This window comes from Podarcis gaigeae (assembly GCF_964106915.1).
Source record: "Podarcis gaigeae genome assembly, chromosome: 13".
NCBI classification, from domain to species: Eukaryota; Metazoa; Chordata; class Lepidosauria; order Squamata; family Lacertidae; genus Podarcis; species Podarcis gaigeae.
The window spans coordinates 54,244,717-54,258,477 of NC_139689.1; the positions used below are offsets into that span (position 1 = coordinate 54,244,717).

Sequence of the window (13,761 nt, forward strand, 5' to 3'; positions counted from 1 at the left end):
GACCAACAGGAGCTTCACTTTGGGACTGAGGAAACCCACAACTTACACAGGAGTTACGTTCCAGAGATAACATACAAAACCAGATTCACGTATAGTGGAAACACATCAGGTTTAATGAGTGGGATTGCCAAAGTCATTTTTCCTGGAAACTGGAGCCCTTTTAGTTTAATATAAATTTAATTTTACATTTTTAGCCATGCAAGTAAAGCTGAATGCACACAAACTAAATGTGTGTAAGTTGTGAGCTTGCTGCACATCATTCATTCATTCCCCACCTTTTTCCCTAATAGGGACTCAAGACAGCTAAAAACAACAGCTAAAAACATGGGGGGAGCATTAAAAACAATTAAACATTGAAAGAATTAAAACTATATATATGTATATATGTGTATATTGTTGGAATTCTGCCTGGGTCAGAGGAATGTGCCACAGCGTAGGCACCGGCAGATATTCCTTGTCGACCTCCCCACTGCTACTCCCGGCAGATAAGCAGGCGAGGTCTCGGCGATTCTTCCCAGATGTGTGAGAAGAACACACCGTTTCTTCTCTCTCCCCTTTGGTATCCCCAGGGAGGGGAAAGAAGCAGACAGAAAGCTATTTACATCCTTTATTTCTGTCTCTTACATCAGTACAGAGAAACATGTCTGCACTCAACAGCAGTAAGAATAAACTCCACCCATGTACTTCCAGTACGGGTCATATGACACTAACATCCGGTGCTCAGTACAGAATGGACTGCCCCTTTGTTCCCATGGCAACAGTCACAAACATCCTGTCTGGCTTTCCAGCCACAAGCAGCTGACTGAGCTGCTACAGCCTTTGCTTGCTGCTGCATTGGTGCTTTATGGTAACATACTCCCCCTAAAGCGGGGGTCGGCAACCTGCGGCTCCAGAGCCGCATGTGGCTCTTTAAAGCCTTTGCTGCGGCTCCGGGGAGGAGGCGATGGGAGGAGGCGAGGAGCGGAGGCGAGGGGAGGAGGCGAGGGGAGGAAGCGAGGGGCGGAGGCGAGGGGAGGAGGCGAGGGGAGGAGGCGAGGGGAGGAGGCGAGGGGTGGAGGCGAGGGGAGGAGGCGAGGGGAGGAGGCGAGGGGAGGAGGCGAGGAGTGGAGGCGAGGAGTGGAGGCGAGGGGAGGGGAGGAGGCGAGGGGAGGAGGCGAGGAGGCAAGGGGAGGAGGCGAGGGGCGGAGGCGAGGGGAGGAGGCGAGGGGAGGAGGCGAGGAGTGGAGGCGAGGGGAGGAGGCGAGGGGAGGAGGCGAGGAGTGGAGGCGAGGGGAGGAGGCGAGGCGAGGGGAGGAGGCGGAGGAGTTAGTTGCCTGAAGCCCCTTTTTAAACTTAAGCAGGGGGAAGTTTGGTGAATTGTTCTTTCCTTGGGGAAAGCAGGCTGCATTGAAAGGGGCCGTATACACTGGTCACTGTTTTGAAGGGGAGTGAAGAACACACACTCAAAAAAAGGTAACTTGTTAATTTTATTTCTATGAGGAGGAGTAATTCTGAGGGGTCAAACAAATGAATAATAAAAAAGGTATTTTTATAATGACGAATGCCTCATTATTAATTATTTACATCAGCCACTGATTATGATTTATGGTACACTGGGGCCCTGATTAATTTTCTATGGCATTTTGGGGCATTGATTATTGGGCATAGCAAGTTGCGGTCGTGTGGAATTTGTGCTTTGTGACTGTTTGAGGTGGGGGTTTTTTCTTGGGAGGCTGGGCGGCGCGAAGAGAGGGATTATTTTTATAATGACGAGGATGACATTGGGCCCTCATTATTAATTATTATTTGCATCAGGCACTGATTATGATTTATGGTTTACTGGGGCCCTGGTTAATTTTCTGTGGCATTTTGTGGCATTGATTATTGGGCATAGCAAGTCGCGGTCGCGTGGAATTCCACGTGGAGTTAGTTGCCTGAAGCCCCTTTTTAGTTGCTTGAAGCCCCTTTTTAAACTTAAGCAGGGGAAAGTTTGGTGAAAGTTTGGTGAATTGCTGCCAAGGAGTGTGGTGGAGTCTCCTTCTTTGGAGGTCTTTAAGCAGAGGCTTGGCAACCATATCTCAGGAGTGCTCTGATGGTGTTTCCTGCTTGGCAGGGGGTTGGACTCGATGGCCCTTGTGGTCTCTTCCAACTCTATGATTCTATGATTCTATGAATAGCTAACGCTTTCCTTGGGGAACGTTATGCAACAGCTTATTGCTGGTCTTTCCCGCCTTTGTAAGCAGGCTGCATTGAAAGGGGCCATATACACTGGTCACTGTTTTGAAGGGGAGTGAAGAACACACACTCAAAAAAAGGTAACTTGTTAATTTAATGTTTATTTCTATGAGGAGGAGTAATTCTGAGGGGTCAAACAAAGAAATAATAAAAAGTGTCAAAAAAGGTATTTTTATAATGACGAATGCCTCATTATTAATTATTATTTACATCAGGCACTGATTATGATTTATGGTACACTTTGGGGCATGTGTAATGGGTCTGAGTTACTCGTGCGTAAACTGCCGCCTCTCTAGGTTTAATTGCCTTTTAAAACCGTTCTGACTGCACAGCCCATCTCCGCGTAGCTGTCTCAGTCGCTAGCAGAATCCGTCTGTGGGCATTTCTTAAACCTCTTCCAGCATAGAAGCTGTCTGACTCCCAGTCGCCTCCTCCTCTCACTGCGCGGGAGTCTTCTGCGCAGGGAGGGCGTGGCTAGTGGAGGGTTCTACTCACTGATGTACAGAGAAGAATCCCGGAGCTCTCTCTCCGCTTCCCCCATCTGCCCCCCTTTATCCCTGGTGTTGCGCTGATTTCCTCCCCCCTCTACCAAGCTGCTTCTCCCCCTGGTGCTGGGTCCTTTGCCTGCAGAATCTGGGAGCCTCCCCTTCGCCTCTCACTCTGATGTCAGTTCCCTGACATCGGGCATAGCAAATTTTGCTATGGAGCCCTCTGATTTCTAATTACGTCCCTGTTTTGGACCCCCGGTAGGCCAGCCATGGATAAAGGCAAGAAAAGAAAAATTTCTGAAGAAAACAGAATGTTTAATGATACATGGACAGAATCATTTGCATTCTCTACTGACAAGACTGGTTTACCAGTATGCTTAATATGTGGTGAGAAATTTGCAAACAACAAAAAGTCAAATATTGCAAGACATTTCCAGAATAAACACGCAGCCTTTGCAGAAAAATATCCAGATGGAGATGAGAGACGAAAAGCCGTTGCAGAACTTATGAGGAAGGTTGATAGGAGCAAAAATAATTTCAAGAATTGGGTGAAGTCTGCAAATTCCACAACATATGCTAGTTTTGTAGCCGCTCAGGAAATAGTCAAGCATGGGAAGCCGTTCACAGATGGAGAGTATATAAAAGAAGCATTCCTTAAGGTTTCGGAACATCTATACATGGACTTCAAAAACAAGAATGAAATTGTGCAGAAAATCAAAGACATGCCTCTGTCTGCGAAGACTGTTAAAGACAGAACCCTAAAAATGGCAGAAAACATTAGCAAACAGCAAATTCAAGACATTAATTCAGCTGTGGCGTACTCCATCGCCTGTGATGAGTCCAAAGATAAAGGTGATATTGAACAAATAGCGCTGTTCTGCCGATATGTGAACTCTTCTGGGCCACAGGAAGAACTGATTGAGCTGATACCACTAAAAGACCAAACAAGGGGTGAGGATATCTGTAAGGCTGTCCTGGACTTTTTAAGTGCTAAAAAAAATAAACACCAACCACCTGGTCTCAGTGGCTACTGATGGGGCACCGAGCATGAGAGGAGCACAGAAGGGCTTTGTGGCTCTACTGCAGAAGGCACTGGGTAGAACGCTGCTGTCATTTCATTGCATCCTGCACCAAGAGGCATTGTGTGCTCAAACATTTCCCCCCGAATGCACAAAAGTGATGGATGTGGTCATTCAGATTGTTAATAAGATAATGGCAAAGGGTTTAAACCACTGCCAGTTTCGTTTGCTATTGGATGAGGTGGAAAGCACATATTCGGACCTCCTGCTCCACAACAAGGTCCGGTGGTTGTCCAGAGGCGAGGTGCTAAAACGCTTTGTCACATGTTTGGAAGAAGTAAAAACCTTCCTGGCCAGCAAAGAGCTGGAACAGCCTTCCTGGCCTTTGCTGAGCTGGAACAGCCAGAGTGGCTGGAAAAATTACATTTTATGGTAGACATGACAGCCCATCTAAACACGCTAAATACAACCCTTCAGGGGAAAGGAGGCACAGCCCTGCACATGCTGGAGGAGGTTTTGGCATTCGAGCGCAAGTTGACAGTGTTTGTCAAAGATTTCCAGAGAGGTACACTGTCTCACTTTCCCTCTTTGAGAGAGTTCAAACAAAGTCATGATACGATAAATTTGGGATATTTCAAGTCTGCAATCACCGCAATGCAAAGCTCGTTTGGGAAACGATTCTGTGGGTTCAGAGAGGAAAAAAACACATTATCCTTCCCTGTCACTCCCCTGGCGATCGATCCATCCCTATTGAATATGACTGCATTTCCAGGTGTAAGTCAACCTGATCTTGAGCTGGAACTGGCCGATATAGCCGACAAAGATATATGGGTGTCCAAGTTCAAATGCTTGACCGCTACTCTTGAGGATGTTGCCCGTCAGAAGGCCATTCTGGCTCAGAATCATAAATGGAGTGATATTGAAAACCTTCCCAAACAGGACAAACTTGTATTCGAAACATGGAATGCCATCCCCAACACTTATATAAACATGAAAAAGTATGCATTTGGAGTCCTGTCGATCTTCGGTTCCACATATGTATGTGAGCAGGTCTTCTCCAACATGAACTATATTAAAAACAAACACCGATCACGCCTCACAGATGACAGCTTGCAAGCCTGTGTGAAAATGAAGGTGACGTCTTACAGCCCTGATGTGCAGACACTGAGCACTGAGGTTCAGGAGCAAAAGTCCCATTAACCTGGTTACCTGGTTGTAAATTAAATATTTTAATTAGCTATTTGTCCTTTTTTCTTGAGATTGACAGCTGACTGCACGATCCTGTATATACAGCATTAAGGCAAGAAACAATATATACAGTGTTATATTTGTTTTAAATGTTGCAATGTTTTTGCGGCTCCCAGTTGTTGTTGTTTTTTTGGAAACGGGTCCAAGTGGCTCTTTTTGTCTTAAAGGTTGCAGACCCCTGCCCTAAAGTATCAATGTGTGCTGCGAGCAAAGCGTCATCCAGAGAAGAAAACAAACAGTTGTTATACTTATAACACTCCCCTGTTGTTTCAGTTCCACCCTTGGAACTACCCACCACTGGTTTAACCAATGTACCTCTCTGGTTGTGACTTCCAAGGAATGAGTGCTTCTGCATTACCTTGGTTAACAACTCTCTGTTGTGCCTTTGTCTCTGACTTAGACACAGCTTCAATTTGCCCTTGGTCGTTTACAACAGCAACACATGCAATAGCTAGGTTTGCAAACTCCTTTGAATACCTCTTTGGTGGTACACCCTTCGTTGCTCTCTCAGACCTACGTAAGAGGTGCTGCTCTTCTCTGCTTTCTGGTTCAGCCTCTGAACTCTCTGGAGAACCAGTACTAAGCTTAATCAGTGGTTCATCCTCCCCTTCTGAGGGTCTAGTCATTATGTGAGATTTCCTCTCAATGACTGTTACAACTGAGCTCCCTGAGCTATCACTGTCATCATCAGTACTACTGAACTCAATAAGATCATCAACATCATCATCATCATCATCATCTGAATCATCAGAATCATCTCCAGTGGAAGATGTGTGAACAATCACTCTCTCCTGTTCAGGAGCTCTCTAGAAATTTTGTGAGAATCACCTGACCAGATTCAGACAAAATTGCTCTGTAGAGACCCTTTTCATAACCCACAAAAATGCCTCTGGCATTCTTTATTTGAATACCTCTTTTGAAACCTTTCTCAACCACGTATAAGTGTATGACAATAGTGACTCCGCCCAGAATTCATTTGACAGATGCGAACTAAGCAATTGCGCATGCATTCCCTTTTGCAATTCTTTGTTCACCCTAACACAGACACATCTGTTCCACGATTCTTCGGAACTAGCAATCTTGTGTCTTATCCCTTTCTTCTGCAGGAACCTCTGGAAATCCTGTAAAAGAAAAAGCAGCATCTCATCTGTACAAAGACAAGCAATATTAGCATCATGCATATTTTTAACCTTGTCACAAAACTCTTCAAACCTTTCTAAGGCTTCTTTTGGTTTCTCCAAAACATAAATCCAGACATAATTTGTGAAAGAATCCACACACACAAGGTAATATTTTGCATTGCCTCTAGATGGTGCTAGAGGACCAATCACATCAGCATACACCCGCTGAAATGCTCTGTCGACCCTCGAGGTCACCTGCTTGGCGTCCTTCTTGGCCAGACCTGCAAAAGAAATCACGTTAGAATCACAAGAATTACATTCCATGTAATCACTTTGATCAAAAGTCAACAAATACAGTCCATCTTTCTCTTTGGCAGAAAGATACAACTCTCCATCTTTGTAGATCTCGCAGCTATCAGCATCATAGGACAGTTTTAGTCCCTTCTTAGCAATCTGTGAAACGCTCAGCAGATTGAACTTCAACTCTGGAACCAAGTAAACATCGTTTATAGTCAAGTTCAGACTTTCAAGATACACAGTTCCAATCCCGGTTGCTTCCAACTTCTGACCGTTGGCTTGTTGCACAGCGAAGCTTTGCTTCTTAAACGTCGAAAATAGTCCTCTGTGTGGAGACATATGAACGGTGGCTCCAGTATCGATGACGAAGAAGTTCCCCGCTTCTAGTGTGGCTTTTAGCGACATCAAAGCCTTTGCAGTCTTCGCCTTTGAGATGGTATGACCTTTGCCTGACGCCTCAGACTTTGTGGAGCTCACCTTGGCTCCTTTCTGCTGACATGGCCTCTTGCAGTTCCGCTGAATATGCCCAGTCTGGCCACAATTGTAACATCGGACAACGTTTAGCGCTACAGCATTTTCTCCAGTAGCAACAGCAGTGGGGGTGTTAGAACTCCGTTCTTCCCTCCCCCTGTCTTTCACTTCCAGTGCGGCTAGTCTGTCATGTTCATTAAGAATCACGGCATAGACCCTCTCCGCGGTCAAATCGTTCGCTGGAAGGGACCCAAGCTGACTGGCAACGGTTTTGTAAGTCCGATTCAGGCTGTTTATCACCATGAAGCAAAACACTTCCTCCTGCAAACGGAAATTGTGTTCCACCATCTGTTGCCGCAGATATTTCATTTCCGTCAGGTGCGCTTGAACATCTCCATCAGGCGCAAGCCTCCGATTGGTCAGCTTCTCAAAATACAGCAACGCTGAAGAACCTGCATCTCTCTGATGTGTCCTTCGCAAAATGTCCCAAACCTCTCGTGCGTATTGTAAATCCTGTATATGCACAAGCTGGGAATCTGAAACACACAGAATTATAGCCGTCCTGGCTCTCACATTCTGTGACTCCCAAGCACGTGTTGGTGCTGCAGGAATGGGGTTCTCAATCACCCCAAACAGTCTCTGATTCTGCAGCAGAGCCTTCATCTTAATAGACCAAGATGAATAATTGTCATTAGTTAAAAGGGGTGGGCTAGGCAGGGCTCCCCCTTTCTTGCCATCCATTTTGAGTCCTTGCATTAAAACTCACTCTCAAACCTGCTAAATCCAATAGCTGGTTGTTTACGCTCTTGCCACCTGGCAGCTCTGAACGCTAGCTGCTTTGGAAAGTCCCTTTCCAACAGTTCATGAGATACTGTAGCCAAAACATTCCATTGTTTTCGCCTCTCTCATGCACGGCCTTACAGTAATTTTCCACTTCACTGACGAGCGTTGCTTAGCAACTGTGCATTCCTTTCTTGTACAGGAAACCACAAGAATCTCTGGAATGCAAGCCTCTTCCCACTCGGAGCTGTTTTTCCCAAACGATGCTCCCGTGAACCAGAGAATAACTCAATCTGCGTTCACTCTTTTAAGCCCGAAAATCTCATACCTTGGGCTCCGTGGCTTGGCTGTCACTTCATCTGGTCAGCTTCTGGCTGTAGGCTGTAGGTGCAGAGGATCAACCTCTCATTGCAGACTTCCATGGAGCGATGAAAACAGCAGCTCTGCTACTATTGTTGCAGACTCCCATGGATCGAAGAAACCATCCTCTTCTACCTCTGTTGGAATTCTGCCTGGGTCAGAGGAATGTGCCACGACGTAGGCACCGGCAGATATTCCTTGTCGACCTCCCCGCTGCTACTCCCGGCAGATAAGCAGGCAAGGTCTCGGCGATTCTTCCCAGAAGTGTGAGAAGAACACACCGTTCCTTCTCTCTCCCCTTTGGTATCCCCAGGGAGGGGAAAGAAGCAGACAGAAAGCTATTTACATCCTTTATTTCTGTCTCTTACATCAGTACAGAGAAACATGTCTGCACTCAACAGCAGTAAGAATAAACTCCACCCATGTACTTCCAGTACGGGTCATATGACACACACACTGAGCTAACATCCGGTGCTCAGTACAGAATGGACTGCCCCTTTGTTCCCATGGCAACAGTCACAAACATCCTGTCTGGCTTTCCAGCCACAAGCAGCTGACTGAGCTGCTACAGCCTTTGCTTGCTGCTGCATTGGTGCTTTATGGTTACATAAAGCGTGTATATACAGCACTCAGTTCCCCGTTATAACAAGAAAGTCTTCACCTGCTGGCAGAAAGAAAACAAAGGGGGAGCCCATCTCGCTTCTCTTGGGAAGCAGTTCCAAAATTGCCTGGGAGCAGCCACCACCAAGAAGGCCCTCTCCTGCATGCCCCACCCCCAGCATGCCTGGGAGGGTGGTGGGGTCACAAGAAAGGCCCCTCCAAAGTTGTCCTGGCAAGGGAGTTGCCTGCTCCCTCTCAGGAATCAGCAATGGGATTGCCGCTCTGTGAGCCAGTTGAAGCTTCTCAGCACTTTTCAAGGGCAGCCCCAAGTAAAGCACGCTGCGGTAATTTGAAATATCAGAATTATTTGTCAAATACATTACGATGGACAAATAAGGGGTCATTTTGACTGCCTCTTCCCTTGTCTGAACTTAATGTGAAAGGCAAACTTTCCCCCTTTTGTTGAAATATACTTTTGTCCATTTCTCTGTATGTCATGCAGACCAGCAGCCCCAGTGACATATACCTGAGTGAATGGCAGAAAAATTACTTTGGTGTTACCTTTGCCACCTGTGCACCAAGACAGAAGGCAGATGTGTATTGTGCACAGATTTTACGCATGCATTATGCATGGGCAAACTTAGCGATCTCCCAGGTTTGTGCAGCCAACCTGTTCAAACCATGCAGAAAAATGCTCTACAGTTATTGACTCTGACAATGCAGAGACTGGCTTGAATAACTATGTTAAAAACATTTTGACTTTGGCAAGATGTCAGGAAAATGACAGTGATAAGTGGCAATCTGCTTTGACAATGAGTAATGTGATGGAATTAAAGGATGTGTGTAAGTGTTGGCTGGGCCTGGCAAAAGTTTCAGAGCTGTCTGAGGCCACAGGCAGATGGAAGCATTGATAGCAAGGTCACTGCCTCCGGTGCTTCACATCTTTCCAAACTCACTCTCTGCAGTGGTGGCTGGAGAATCTGTCTTTGCCGCTGGCTCATTGAATTGCATAAATCAGAGTGTAGGTGTCCTTGGGAGAACCCCAGCGGTGAAATTTTATCAAAATTTATCAACCAAGGCAGGAGTTGCATACTTCAAAGTTCCTGAATTGTTTTGGCACTTGGAATCAAACAGGAGTTAAGGGGAATCATGGAATCGTGGATTTGGAAGGGACTCCAAGGGTTATCTAGTCTAACCCCTGCAGTGTAGGAAGCATCCATGACAGGTGGCCATCTTTCTAATAAGATTGTTTTTGAGAAACCATTCTGGGTCTTAGTATCCACAGCATCTTCTTCTGTGAACCTACCTGGACCCTGGGATCACCAATGGAGTTCCTTCTTCATATGCCTCCCCCTCCAGAGGTCGGGAGGGTGGCCACATGAGAACGGGGCCTTTTCTGCAGTGGCTCCCCATCTGTGGAATGCCTTCAGGCACTGGGCAAAAGTGCTCTTCTTTAACCAGGCATTTGACTGATTGACACCCATTGCCCATTTAAAATGAGATGGGAGGGCACTACTGTGTTGTTTTTGTTTCTATTTTGATTATGTATTATGTATTTTGTGTTTTTATATTGTGATTATATCCCATGAACCACCCTGAGACCTGTGGGTAAAGGGCAGTATACAAATTTAATCAATAATGATAATAATAATAATAGTAGTAGTAAAACAAGCACAGGAGAAAAGCTATTATTTAAGGCTAGAAGAAAGGGGCCATTGTTGCTAGAGAATGCTAAGAAGGGGGAGGCAGTGCAGTTTTGTAAAGTCCTTTCCAACTCTGCAATTCTATTATTCAAAAACAGCATCCAATTGTATCCAAATATAGATAAAACATCTGGCTTCTTAATCTTGGGAACCAGCGTGCAGAATCTGGTGACAATACCTTAAGATGTATCCAAATGCATAAAAAAGACAAAGGGATAAACAACTTCCAAAATATATAGTAGATACAATTAACTTTGATAATGTGTGCATTAAAAAAGAGGAGAAAAATGAGTTTTTTCCTTAATCGGCATTTTCAGCGAAAGTGCAATTACTTTTCTAGAAGATTCTTACTTTTTGGCAGCACATGACATAAACTTTGTTGCTTTTGAATGTTTCAGTTATGCTGAACCAGCAACCCGAATGGCTTCATAAAACTTTCATTTCTACACTGTGTACATAGAATACTCGTGTCCTCTGCAAATCCACTGGTGGGAGGATTGGATTGGATTGATTGGATTGATCTTTATTACGGCCATTGGCCCGTTACACGACAGTTTCCCATACCAACATATTATACTTAAACCTCCAAATTTAAAATCGCCAAAACTTACAAAAGACAAACAGTAACCGAAGCAAAACAAAAACAAAAACCACCATCATACATTACAATAAATTTGTAACCTATACATCGCCCTCTGCTCATAAATTAATCAAGGATATCAATGGTGATATTGCCTAAAACATAGATCATGGTTTAAAACAATGGTGATATCACCTAAAACATAGGTCATGGTTTAAAGGGGTTATCCGAATCACACAGGAGACCGTTTCTCTTCTTTAGGGATAGGACGCTGATCAGGAATCTGGCAACCATGAGTGATTTTAGGGGGTCATCATCAATTAGTAGATATCTCAGTTTGGCTTCAATCGTATCATCGGCAATTCCCTTAAGATATTGAGCAAGAAACTTGCTCCTGGCTGGTAAGTGAAAAGCACAGTCAAAAATTATGTGATGCAACGATTCCGGTGCCCCACAATTACAATCACATAAGAGCGATATCTGTCCATTGGAGAATCTATTTCTCAGCACGTTCGATGGGAAGGTGTTGAATCTTGCCTTTACAAAGGCATATCTATGAGCTGAGGAAGTTAAGGAATTCAAATAGTTTGGGAGCCTTAAGAGGGGTAATAAACCAAGATTTAGAGGTGAGCAGGTACCATTGCCCAAGATCATTTTCTGCTGTAAGTCCATCTCCTCTAGCTTACAGGTTACTGTTCTTTTAGCTGGGACTATGTCCTGTTCTAGTAATTTGGATGGGGAGATTCCCATTGCCGTTATTTTCAGCTGTAAATTTTTTACCCATGGGCTCTGGAAATCATCTCTCCACATACATTGTATCAAGTACAAGTTTGGGAGATTGTGCCATAGAGATAACCAGTGACAAAGTATGTGCTTCCACAGAGCATTTTGAATGTTTCAGTTATGCTGAACCAGCAACCCAAATGGCTTCATAAAACTTTCATTTCTGCATTGTGTACATAGAATACTCGTGTCCTCTGCAAATCCACTGGTGGGAGGATTTTAGAACTCATTCCACAAGGGAGCAGCAGCATAAGCCAAGAAGTGTACACAGCAGTTCTCAGACCGTAAAGCAGGGCCCCCCTGCCAAGGAGACGCCAAGTTCCAGAGTGGGAGAGGGCTGGAGACAGGGAGTGCCGTCCAGTGGCGTAGCGTGGGGGGGGGCAGGGGGGCAGCCGCACCGGGAGCAACACCTGGGGGTTAGGGTTAGGGGGCACAAATCCACGGGTTAGGGGGCGCAAATTACTTGCCTTGCCCCGGGTGCTGACAACCCACCCTACGCCACTGGGGCCACCCTTCCCACTGGCCAGGACTGCCTCAATGGAAGGGGCCTCTTTTCACCACGCTGAAAGGGGGCAGCAACTCAGCCCAAACTGAAAGGTGAAAGTGTAGCAGATGAGAACTGCGGTCAAAACGGGAATCATAGAACTGTAGAGTTGGAAGAGATCCCAATGGTCATCTAGTCCAACCCCCTGCAATGCAGGGGTCACAGCTACATGCCCTCCAAAATTTCTCCAATGGAAATAGGGACGTTGCATTCCATAATGATCATTTTCCTATTTATACCCCAGACATCTTCAGGATTCCCCAGCCACTCTGGGCAGCTTCCAACACATATAAAAACATAATAAAACATTAAACAATAAAAAACCTTCCCTATACTGTACAGGATTGGCTTCAGATGGCAAGAGGGCTGGATAACTCCATCTTTTCCAACATTTCTCCAATGGAAATAGGGACACCCTAAGGAAAAGTGGGACATTCCAGGATCAAATCAGAAACCGGGGCAGCTTCTCTAAATCAGGGATGTCCCTGGAAAATTGGGGCATTTGGAGGATTTGCAGCTCAAGAATCCCTGATAGATGGCCACACAACTCTGCATAGGGAAGCTGTTAGTGGGTGATGTCTCATTGTGTCTTTATATTTTGTTGGGAGTGCCCAGAGTGGGTGGGCATCCAGTCAGCAAGAGGATGAGGAGGAGAAGGTGACCACTGAAGCTGCACTGAGCTCGGCCCCAGGCTTGGCCTCCTCCACCCTATTGGAGCATTGGAGGGCAGCCCCCTCTCCAGAAATATTGGGCCCCCCAAAAGGGCCGAGGTTTTCAACCTTTTTGAGTCAGGGGCTCCCTTGACCAACTACATTCTTTCTGTGGCTCCCCTGTGGGGTTCAGGAGCCCAGGTATGTCACCCCTTGCCTGCAGAGCCGGCAGCCCCTCGCCCTTTTTCCAACATCCTCCCTTGTGGAGGGTTCCCTCAGCCTCCTCTCCTCTCCTCTCTCCCTGGGAGTCCTCTGGGCAGCTGCTGCCCCACCCCAAAGAGAGGTGCTTCCCAGAGGCACCATTCGCCCGCAGCGCTCATAGCCAGGGCTGCTGCAGCAAACAGCTGTGCAAGCCTTGGGGAGGCAAGAGACGCGAGAGGGGAACAGAGGAGGGAGGGAAGGAAAGAGGGGCAGAAGCCAGTGCTGCCCACGACACCCCTGGCCATCCTTCAAGGCACCCCAGGGGGCCACAACACACTGGTTGGAACCCATTGGCCTAAGAGGTGGCAACCCTGTTAGACACCCTTAATTTCCACATCTGTGGCAGAACATAATTGACGGAGGGGGGGAGAGAAGTGGGATACATATGCTGTATTGTGTTGTTACAAAAGTTGCATGCCACCCCCAATCTCTGATAAGCTGTGGCAAGACTCCAGGGGGTTCCAGGGCTCACCCAGCTCTGTGTTCCTGTGAGAATTAAGACTCGGTGGAGAAATATGATATATTTACCTATTTACACCTTCAGTCTGAATGGAGAGAGTCCCGATCTTGCGGCCTGGTCATCTCAAGAGGGGCTTGTTCCCCACAGCAGGGCAGCCCTGGGGTCCAAGCCCCCTCTCCTCC

General features: G+C 46.2%; 1 long non-coding RNA gene across 1 annotated transcript; it reads left to right on the top strand.

Annotated features, from left to right (window-relative positions):
* Positions 1-1,399: 1,399 nt before the first annotated feature.
* LOC310830308 lies at positions 1,400-4,080 on the top strand. Its single transcript, XR_014557569.1, has 3 exons — positions 1,400-1,452; positions 2,223-2,294; positions 2,965-4,080. It is a non-coding gene; the product is annotated as an uncharacterized lncRNA (long non-coding RNA).
* Positions 4,081-13,761: the final 9,681 nt, after the last annotated feature.